The sequence below is a fragment of the Apodemus sylvaticus genome, chromosome 2, assembly GCF_947179515.1.
Source record: "Apodemus sylvaticus chromosome 2, mApoSyl1.1, whole genome shotgun sequence".
In the NCBI taxonomy this organism is placed as follows: Eukaryota; Metazoa; Chordata; class Mammalia; order Rodentia; family Muridae; genus Apodemus; species Apodemus sylvaticus.
Genome location: NC_067473.1, coordinates 35,264,473 through 35,276,089, shown reverse-complemented (window position 1 = coordinate 35,276,089; position 11,617 = coordinate 35,264,473). Strand labels below are relative to the sequence as shown.

General features: G+C 40.6%; 1 pseudogene; it reads left to right on the top strand.

The window, feature by feature from the left end:
* The first annotated feature begins 10,684 nt into the window (after positions 1–10,684).
* Positions 10,685–10,756, top strand: LOC127679638 (uncharacterized; annotated as a pseudogene).
* The last annotated feature ends 861 nt before the right edge of the window (positions 10,757–11,617 follow it).

Genomic DNA, 11,617 nt, shown 5'->3' with positions numbered 1-11,617 from the left:
TGACAGACTAAGTTGGTGGTCCAGTGAACTAGAATTTGTATGTCTGCCTCATCAGTGCTGACACTGCAAGTGTATGCCACTATTATTGGTACACTTTAATGACCAAGCTCTCAAGCTTCTTCTCTTCCCTTCCTTTCTGCCCCCTTCCTCTCCACTCATCTCCTATCCTCACCCCTTCTGTCCCATCTACTTCCCTTCCCTTCCCTTCCCTCCCCTTCCCTCCCCTCCCTTCCCTTCCCTTCCCTTCCCTCCCCTTCCTCTCCCCTCCCCTCCTATCCCATCCCCTCCTTTCCCATCCCCTCCCTCCCTTCCCCTCCCATCCCCTCCCCTCCCTTCCCTTCCCTTCCCTTCCCTTCCCTCCCCTCCCCTCCCTTCCCTTCCCTCCCCTCCCCTTCCCTCCCTTTCCCTCTCCTCCCCTTCCCTCCCCTCCCCTCCCTTCCCTTCCCTCCCCTTCCCCTCTCCTCCCCTCCCATCCCCTCCCCTCCCTTCCCCTCCCTCCCCTTCCCTTCCCTCCCCTTCCCCTCCCCTCCCATCCCCTCCCTTTCCCTCCCCTCCCTCCCCTCCCCTCCCTTTCCCTCTTCTCCCCTCCTCTCCCTTTCCCTCTCCTCCCTTCCCCTCCCCTTCCCTTCCCTCTTCTCCCTTCCTCTCCCTTTCCCTCTCCTCCCTTCCCCTCCCCTTCCCTTCCCTTCCCTTCCCTTCCTTCCTCTCCCTTCCCCTTCCCTCCCTTCCCCTCCCATCCCATCCCCTCCCTTTTCTTCCCTCTCCTCCCTTCCCTTCCCTTCCCTTCCCTCCCCTCCCCTCCTTTCCCTTCCCTTCCCTTCCCTTCCCTCCACTCCACTCCCCTCCCCTCCCCTCCCATCCCCTCCCTTTTTTTGCCCTTCCCTTCCTTTCCCTTCCCTCCCTTCCTTTTGTCCCCTTCTCTCTTCCCTTCATATCCCCACTTTGCTCCATTTTCCTATCCTCCCTCCTTTTTCTTCCTCCTGAGACGTCTTACTACACAAGACAGGCTGTTCTAGAACATAATTAGATGTTTCATGCCTTAGCTTTCCAAGTGCTCAGATGACAGGTGTGTGTACTGGATGCTATCTCTTGTGGGTTTCAATTGTGCTCCCCAAAAGGAAGGGGGAGTGGGATTAAGGCAAGCTGTGGTGGGTAGGTAGGAACCAAGGTCAGGCAAAATTTTTGTATTAGCTATTTTCTTTATTACATTTCAATGTTATCCTCTTTCCTGGTTTCCCCTCTGAAAACCCTCTATCCCATCTCCAACTCCCCCTGCTCACCAACCCACCCATTCCCACTTCCCTGTCCTGGCATTTCCCTAGACTGGGGCATCAAACATTGTCAGGAACAGGGGCCTCTCCTCCCTTTGATGTCCAACAAGGCCATCCTCTGCTACATATGCAGCTGGAGCCATGGGTCCTTCCATGTGTACTCTTTGTTTGATAGTTTAAACCCTGAGAGCTCTGGGGGTCCTGGTTGGTTGACATTGTTCTTCCTCTTATGGGACTGAAAACTCCTTTAACTGTCCTTTCTTTAGCTCCTACATTGGGGACCTTGTGCTCAGTCCAATCAGTGGCTGAGAGCATCCACCTCTCTATTTGTCAGGCACTGGCAGAACCTCCAAGGAGACAGCTATATCAGGCTCCTGTCAGCAAGTGCTTGTTGGTATCCACAATAATGTCTGAGTTTGATTACTGTATATGGGATGGATCCACAGGTGGGCAGTCTCTGGATGGTCTTTCCTTCAGTCTCTGCTCCACATTTGGCTCTAAGAACAAGAATTAACAAGTGGGGCCTTATAAACTTACAAAGCTTCTTTCTGTAAGGCAAAGTACACTGTCAATAGGACAAAGTGGCAACCAACAAATTTGGAAAAGATCTTTACCAACCCTAAATCCTGTAGAGGGCTAATATTCAATATATAAAAAAATTCAATAAGTTGGACTCCAGAGTACCAAATAACCCTATTAAAAATGGGATACAGAGCTAAACAAAGAACTCTCAACTGAGGAATAGTGAATGGTTGAGAAGCACCTAAAAATATTCAAAATCCTCCATTGGGGATCCCATTCAACATCAAAACAACCCTGAGATTTCACCTCATACCAGTCAGAATGGTTAAGATCAAAAGCACACATGACAGCAGGTGTTGGCAAAGATGTGGAGATGAACACTCCTCGACTGCTGGTGGGACTGCAAGCTGGTACAGCCACTCTGGAAATCTGTTTGGTAGTTCCTCAGAAAATTACACATAGTACTACCAGAGCACCCAGCTATAACACTCCTGGGCATATTCCCAGAAGATTCTCCAACATGTAATAAGGACACATGCCCCACTATGTTCATAGCAGCCTTATTTATAATAGCCAGAAGCTGGAAAGAACTCAGATTTTCCTCAACAGAGGAATAGATACAGAAAATATGGTATATATACACAATGGAGTACTATTCAGCCATTAAAAACAATGAATTCATGAAATTCCTAGGCAAATGGATGACGCTAAAAAATATCATCCTGAGTGAGGTAACCCAATTACAAAAGGACATACATGGTATGCACTCACTGATAAGTGGATATTATTAGCCCAGAAGCTCATAATACCCATAATACAATTCTCAGACGATATGAAGCTCAAGAAGGAAGACCAAAGTGCAGATACTTTGGTCCTTCTTCAAAGGGGGAACAAAATACCCATTGGAGGAGATATGGAAACAAGGTTGGGCTATTAATCAGGAGGTAACTGTGGTGGGCTCGAGCAACTTTTAGTAACAAAAGATTTAGGAGAGAATTCTCTTCCTCAAAGAGTTACAGCCCTATAAGGCAGACACTTTCAGACAGTCCTTGATGAAATAACTTGTGGGTGTTTTGGTTCTTTTGAACAGGATCTAAGAGGGTTGGAGTCCAAAAGCTGATGCTTTCTATTGTCTTGGTCTGAAATGTTAGGGATGCCTCATTTGCATGTGGAGGGGCTTTGGACACTGGCCATAAATAAATGACTTATTGTTATTATCATTTCCATGGGGTGTTGTTGTCACATGTTCCAAGACAGGAACCTGTTCAAGAGTAAGTGAAACTCCTATTCTCCTCAGGTATGAGAGTACCAGGGTTTCTGAATCCAATTGAACTTACCAAGTTTTTATGCAGTGACATGGTTCCCCTGGCCCCAAAGGTGTTTGCTATCTATTTAGTTAGTTTATAAATATCATTTATAGATCAAAGTATGTAAGCTCTGGCATCTTCACTGATATCTTTGCTCCTGGTCACCTTAGTCTCTGTATTATTTATTCCCAGTATTCCTAAAAATATATTTTACGTTATTAGTCATATAAAATGGTTTGTGTGCCTTTTTCTGTTAAATCTTCATGAAGGGTCTTATGTGTGAAGCTTTGTTTAAAGAGTTATTTCTTGTTTCAGCCAAAGTTTCTTCAATTGTTCTGTTCTCATAAAAATATAGTTTAAGTCATTATGTATTATGCATGATTTTTTATGATAAGTAACTTGCTGCTCTTCTACCCTAGAGTATAACTATAAATACTCATAACATTTAGCCCTGGCTATTGAGCAAGCATGAAGAAAATTTAGAACCAAATGGGAGCCATTGCTTCACATTTCATGATTCTGTATGCAATATCTATTTTAAAATGCCTCTTTTATTATTATAAATATATTCCTTCCTGCCTAATTGTAACATCCTGAAGAACAATTATTGCCAATCAAGTTCATGGCACTTTAAAATAAGTAACTCCTGTGATTTGAAATGAGTGAAACTGTGATTCTATTGTAGGAAGAATATTACAAAACCATTTCCTTAAATCTTATCTCCTCTAGTATGAATGCTCTTCTGGCGCTTGTGATGGATTTACTTTGCATGCTGATTGATAAAAAAGTTCATCTTGGAGTATAAATTTAAGAAAATGTCCACACTTATTTTAGTATTCTAAGGACAGCAGTATAAGAACATTGGAAATAGTTTTGGAATGAAACTCCAAGTCTTACTTTTCATGCAATAGAAATATGTCCATGCTGATGACCTGTCATTATATGCAGAATTCTTAAGATAGATTGGAAACTATGACATATGAAGTTTTGCCTCCTGTCCTGGGAAAGCTATTTAAATACAAAGAGAGCTAGTGTGAGGATTAAGTGAGATGACATATGAAAAGCATACAGATTTCAATAAATGTTGATGCAGTAAGTGGTTACACAATAAAAAATAGGGTAAACTTTTAACTGTGCTGTGTGTGCTTAATTAATAGTGGTCGATCAAGGGTCTGAATCAGTGATAATTGCAATGACAGAGAAGACTTGGTTCCAACACTTCATTACACTTCTATTTTTATGGGGGATTTCTTCATTTCCACTGGAATGAACAAGTCAATATGCATGACTTATTCTGCAATGAACTTTGATGAATTTTTCTAAGTACATTAAAAATGAGTTGCATCCTTCTCTTTTTTTTTTTTTTTTTTTTTTTTTTTTTTTTTTATGTTTACAGCAGCCTTATTTATTTTTTTTTTTTTTTAATTTCTTTTTTTTTTTATTTGATATAATTTATTTACATTTCAAATGATTTCCCCTTTTCTAGCCCCCCCCCCCCACTCCCCGAAAGTCCCGTAAGCCCCCTTCTCTTCCCCTGTCCTCCCTCCCACCCCTTCCCAGTTCCCCGTTCTGGTTTTGCCAAATACTGTTTCACTGAGTCTTTCCAGAACCAGGGACCACTCCTGCTTTCTTCTTGTATCTCATTTGATGTGTGGATTATGTTTTGGGTATTCCAGTTTTCTAGGTTAATAACCACTTATTAGTGAGTGCATACCATGATTCACCTTTTGAGACTGGGTTACCTCACTTAGTATGATGTTCTCTAGCTCCATCCATTTGCCTAAGAATTTCATGAATTCATTGTTTCTAATGGCTGAATAGTACTCCATTGTGTAGATATACCACATTTTTTGTATCCACTCTTCTGTTGAGGGATACCTGGGTTCTTTCCAGCATCTGGCAATTATAAATAGGGCTGCTATGAACATAGTAGAGCATGTATCCTTATTACATGGTGGGGAATCCTCTGGGTATATGCCCAGGAGTGGTATAGCAGGATCTTCTGGAAGTGAGGTGCCCAGTTTTCGGAGGAACCGCCAGACTGATTTCCAGAGTGGTTGTACCAATTTGCAACCCCACCAGCAGTGGAGGAGTGTTCCTCTTTCTCCGCACCCTCTCCAACACCTGCTGTCTCCTGAATTTTTAATCTTAGCCATTCTGACTGGTGTAAGATGAAATCTTAGGGTTGTTTTGATTTGCATTTCCCTAATGACTAATGAAGTGGAGCATTTTTTAAGATGCTTCTCCGCCATCCGAAGTTCTTCAGGTGAGAATTCTTTGTTTAACTCTGTACCCCATTTTTTAATAGGGTTGTTCGGTTTTCTGGAGTCTAACTTCTTGAGTTCTTTATATATATTGGATATTAGCCCTCTATCTGATGTAGGATTGGTGAAGATCTTTTCCCAATTTGTTGGTTGCCGATCTGTCCTCTTGATGGTGTCCTTTGCCTTACAGAAACTCTGTAACCTTATGAGGTCCCATTTGTCAATTCTTGCTCTTAGAGCATACGCTATTGGTGTTCTGTTCAGAAACTTTCTCCCTGTACCGATGTCCTCAAGGGTCTTCCCCAGTTTCTTTTCTATTAGCTTCAGAGTGTCTGGCTTTATGTGGAGGTCCTTGATCCATTTGGATTTGAGCTTAGTACAAGGAGACAAGGATGGATCAATTCGCATTCTTCTGCATGCTGACCTCCAGTTGAACCAGCACCATTTGTTGAAAAGGCTATCTTTTTTCCATTGGATGTTTTCAGCCTCTTTGTCGAGGATCAAGTGGCCATAGGTGTGTGGGTTCATTTCTGGATCTTCAATCCTGTTCCATTGATCCTCCTGCCTGTCACTGTACCAATACCATGCAGTTTTTAACACTATTGCTCTGTAGTATTGCTTGAGGTCAGGGATACTGATTCCCCCAGATTTTCTTTTGTTGCTGAGAATAGTTTTAGCTATCCTGGGTTTTTTGTTGTTCCAGATGAATTTGATAATTGCTCTTTCTAACTCTGTGAAGAATTGAGTTGGGATTTTGATGGGTATTGCATTGAATCTGTATAGTGCTTTAGGCAAAATGGCCATTTTAACTATATTGATTCTACCGATCCATGAGCATGGGAGGTTTTCCCATTTTTTGAGGTCTTCTTCCATTTCCTTCTTCAGAGTCTTGAAGTTCTTGCCATACAGATCTTTCGCATGTTTGGTAAGAGTCACCCCAAGATACTTTATACTGTTTGTGGCTATTGTGAAGGGGGTCATTTCCCTAATTTCTTTCTCAGCCTGTTTATCCTTTGAGTATAGGAAGGCCACTGATTTGCTTGAGTTGATTTTGTAACCTGCCACTTTGCTGAAGTTGTTTATCAGCTGTAGGAGCTCTCTAGTGGAGTTCTTTGGGTCACTTAGGTAGACGATCATGTCGTCTGCAAATAATGATAGTTTGACTTCCTCCTTTCCAATTTGTATCCCTTTGACCTCCTTATGTTGTCGAATTGCCCGAGCTAGTACCTCAAGTACAATATTGAAAAGATAAGGAGAAAGGGGGCAGCCTTGTCTGGTCCCTGATTTCAGTGGGATTGCTTCAAGTTTCTCTCCGTTTAGTTTGATGCTGGCTACCGGTTTGCTGTATATTGCTTTTACTATGTTTAGGTATGGGCCTTGAATTCCTGTTCTCTCCAAGACTTTAAGCATGAAAGGATGCTGAATTTTGTCAAATGCTTTTTCAGCATCCAATGAAATGACCATGTGGTTTTGTTCTTTGAGTTTGTTTATGTAGTGGATTGTATTGATGGATTTCCGTATATTGAACCAACCCTGCATTCCCGGGATAAAGCCTACTTGATCATGGTGGATGATCGTTTTGATGTGTTCTTGGATTCGGTTGGCAAGAATTTTGTTGAGTATTTTTGCATCGATGTTCATAAGGGAAATTGGTCTGAAGTTCTCTTTCTTTGTTGGATCTTTGTGTGGCTTTGGTATCAGCGTAATTGTGGCTTCGTAGAAGGAATTGGGTAGTGTTCCTTCTGTTTCTATTTTGTGGAATAGTTTGAAGAGTATTGGTGTTAACTCTTCTTTGAAGGTCTGGTAGAATTCTGCACTGAAACCATCTGGTCCTGTGCTTTTTTTGGTTGGAAGACTTTCTATGACTCCTTCTATTTCTTTAGGCTTTATGGGACTGTTTAGATGGTCTAGTTGGTCCTGATTTAATTTTGGTATTTGGTATCTGTCAAGGAAATTGTCCATTTCCTCCAGATTCTCCAGTTGTGTTGAGTACAGGCTCTTGTAGTAGGATCTGATGATTTTTTGGATTTCCTCAGTTTCCGTTGTTATGTCTCCCTTTTCATTTCTAAGTTTGTTAATTTGGATACTTTCTCTGTGCCCTTTGGTCAGTCTGGCTAAGGGTTTATCTATCTTGTTGATTTTCTCAAAGAACCAGCTCCTAGTTTTGTTGATTTTTTGTATGGTTCTCTTTGTTTCTACTTGATTGATTTCGGCCCTGAGTTTGATGATTTCCTGCCTTCTACTCCTCCTGGGTGAAATAGCTTCTTTTTGTTCTAGGGCTTTCAGGTGTGTCATTAAGTTGGTAATGTATGCTCTCTCCATTTTCTTTTTGGAGGCACTCAGGGCTATGAGTTTTCCTCTTAGCACTGCTTTCATTGTGTCCCATAGATTTGGGTATGTTGTGTTTTCATTTTCATTGTGTTCTAAAAAGTCTTTAATTTCTTTCTTTATTTCTTCCTTGACCAAGGTGTCATTGAGTAGAGTATTGTTCAATTTCCACGTGTATGTGGGTTTTCTGTTGTTTCTGTTGCTATTGAAGACCACTTTTATTCCATAGTGATCAGATAGGAGGCATGGGATTAGTTCTATCTTTTTATATTTGTTGAGGTCTGTCTTGTGACCAATTATATGGTCGATTTTGGAGAAGGTACCATGAGGTGCTGAAAAAAAGGTATATTCTTTTGTTTTAGGATAGAATGTTCTATATATATCAGTTAAGTCTAATTGGTCCAAAGCTTCAATTAGTTTCATTGTGTCCTTGTTTAGTTTCTGTTTTCCTGATCGGTCCATTGAGGAAAGTGCAGTGTTGAAGTCACCCACAATTATTGTGTTAGGTGTAATGTGTGCTTTGAGTTTTAATAGAGTTTCTTTTATGAAAGAGGGTGCCCTTGCATTTGGAGCGCATCCTTCTCTTAATGCGAGAAGCCCCTATACCTACACTGATAAACCCTCTGATGCACATGTAAGAAGGCCGGATAATGGGCATGAAGGACAATCATCTATATGTATATATAAAATAGATTTTTGCTTGTCAGTAATAACTCTGAACTGCCTACAGCATTCACTGGGCCTCTTAAAAGTCAGGTATTGTACTGAATTCAAAAATTCTCTTATGCTGAGCAGGGAAAGGGAAAAAAAATCAAACACTTTCTGAATTGGGCCCAAATATCCAAGGTTAATTTTCTGAGAAAGCTGCAGCAGCTAGATAAGGCCATCCCCTGCAAATTAGTTTTGCCTGCCTGGATTACAGCTAAATTTATGCAGCTTGCCTTATCCTTTCGAAAGCGCCTCTGAAGTGTCGTAATTAACTGGCACACATAAAGTGAGTGCATTTTCTGCTTGGTGGCGACCATTCCTCATTCCATCTCCATTCTAACCCAAACGAAAAGGTAGTTTCTTATTCTTCCTGTTAAAAACACACATGGATGCATGCACGCGCACACCCGTGTGTGTGTGTGTGTGTGTGTGTGTATGCACACAGAAACACACTCTCCAATATTATACCTCCACAAGTCTTTGAAAACAATCATAAAACAGCTTCAGAATGCAGTCTGGAAATTTAAAGAGGCAAAAATACTGCTGAGAGAGCAGAGAGAAATTTTTCATAAATTGGAAATAAAGAGAACAGACACCTTTTATGAAGTGGCTAGACTTTTATTTTGTTCTTTTTTTCTTAGTAAGACTTGAGTTTTAAAACATCTCTTTTGTGCAGCATTTCTTGTGTATTTGAATTTCAGGGGAAACTAATAATATCACGAAGAATTGGTGATACATATTTCTCTTTGTTTTGTTTTTATTGCTGTCTTTATATTTTATATCTCACCTTTCATTTTTAATATTGATACTACTGTCAAATTTATTTTCCTAAATTAACACAAGCACAAAAATCAATAGGCACCTTTTTGAAGATTTGATTCTCCCTTTACCTTTTTATATGTATATACATAATTACATACATGTACATTATATATGTATGTATGACTCACTTTGGTTGGATAAATTTTATTTTATTGAACAAAGGGCTAAAGCAATTATTGTGTCAGCATCAGTGAAAGCCTTTGTCACAGTCTTCCTTATCATCCCATTTGACTATTTCCAGGCCATCGGACAAATCCAGATCTTCTAGTGAATCTTGCTGACATTCTTCATTATGATGTGTTTTGTTTTAGAAGACAAAACATGGGGATTGAAGATGGTCAGTTGCTACTGCACACTTTCCAGGCTCACAGAGTCAATAAGGATTGCTATCAGGAAATGATTTCTTACTTCAACTACACTTTCATTTTTTACTTGGCTTCACTTCCTCCTCTAGGTATGAGGAAGAGTAAATGAGTTTCTATAGTTAAGGTGTTCGGCTCTGTGCCTGGCACACAACACATGTTCAGTAAATGAGAGCTGCTCCTCTTTAATTCCCAACAGGAGAATAATAGCTGCTTCCACCTTAGATTATGCATCCATCCTCGGCTGTTTACTCAGACAGAAGCTGCGTTCTCCCTTCTCTATAACAGGTGAAGTACATCAGATCTTCACATCTCTTGTTAAAAATTCTTCCTATTTCAGGAATCAGGCAAAAGAATACACACCTTTCTCCATTTTACTACTTCCTATCCATCTTCCTTCCCTGGTCACTCAACCTGATATCATCTCCACCATCATCTCTCATCTCAAATTGAATCCTTTCTTCCTTTTCTATTTTCTCACACTGGCCATTCTTTCCAGCCGTGTTCACCCCTTTCTACCAGCTACCACAAGAAACCCTTAGTGGTTCTGAAGAAGAGTATTATCTAATTACAGAAGACATTTGATACAGTTGAGAACAGATTGCCTTTCCTTGATTATTTCCTCCTGTGGGAAAATTATCATACTGACACTGTCTTTGTTGGAAATAAATTCATTCCAGCTCTATTACATATGTAAGAGAGAATCAACAGTGCAACATCCATCAGTGAGAGCTACAGATTTTAGTGTATTCCACTTAACATATAGATAGCTTCCAGCTGACATCAACTGTACTCTTGAGAATTCCCAGGAAGAACAGTGCCCTTCCATTTTTCCTGAGGTATTGGATATGTGTGAGAGTTCGTGGGAGGCTTTTTGGGCACCATATTAGAAGTGGGTTAAAGTCAGGGGTTTCCTGAAAACAAGTACTGCTATTATTTAGGGCAACTGAGTTTTCATCCTGGTTCTAGTTCAACAATTTATAACGGTTGGAAAACAATTATAGTAGAATTGCTTCCAAGGCTGATGCTAAACAGAATGCTCCCTTTTAAGACACCAGAAAGACTTGATATTAGTTGACATAGAACTTGAAACTGAAGTAAGCTTTGCGCAGTAGCAGTATCACAGCCAATGAGGTTTATCCGAGGCTTGATTATTGCTAATTGAAATTGAAGTAAGTGTACAGGAATGACACATTGTTCAAAGGCAGAGTCTGGAGTATAGGAATGACACACTGTTCAAAGGCAGAGTCTGGAAAAATCCATGGTGGTGAGATTAAGATGATCTCTGATGTTCATTGAGTTTATCAAGGTATCTATTGCAGAAACATACCTGATTCTGAATCACGAGGATGTAGGTTCACTCTTGTTTGGAGGTCTTATTTCAAAGCTTAACACACGGGGCGGCCTAGAAGTGGGCAATACATAGTTATACCATCACACTGAGGAGGGAAAGGGAACAATGACCTGTTGCACAACTTTTCTATCAATATATCCAAGATGTAGTACAGGTGAAAGAGCAAGGGAAGAATTTAACCAAGTTTAACCATGTGATCTAGTAAGTTTACTGGGGTTACTTAAGGAGGTACACACAGGAACAAGAACAGCTCAAGAACCTTGCCAAGAAGCCCATTCCAGCACGGATGACAACTCATAAAAAGTGTGTACCTGAGGCTTTCTTCACAGCAGGAAAATAAAAAGGCAGAAGGCTATATACATGTGAATACTTGAATGCAGGTAATATGAAGGAGGAAATGGCAACAATGTGGGTGGGGATTTAATTGGAGATGGAGGAAGAAAGACAATACAGAGGCAGAAGGAGGGAGGAAGAATAAGTCCAACTAAGGATGTTTGAAACAATCATAAATGGTTGAATTGACTATGTACATTGCTTTTTTGTAGGTTGATTATTTTCATTATATTAATCCTACTGACCCATGAACACAAGAGATTTTCCATTTTCTTGTGTCTTCTTCAATGTCTTAAATGTTTTTATTATGCAAGTTTTTCACGTGTTTGACTAGAGTTAGCTCAAG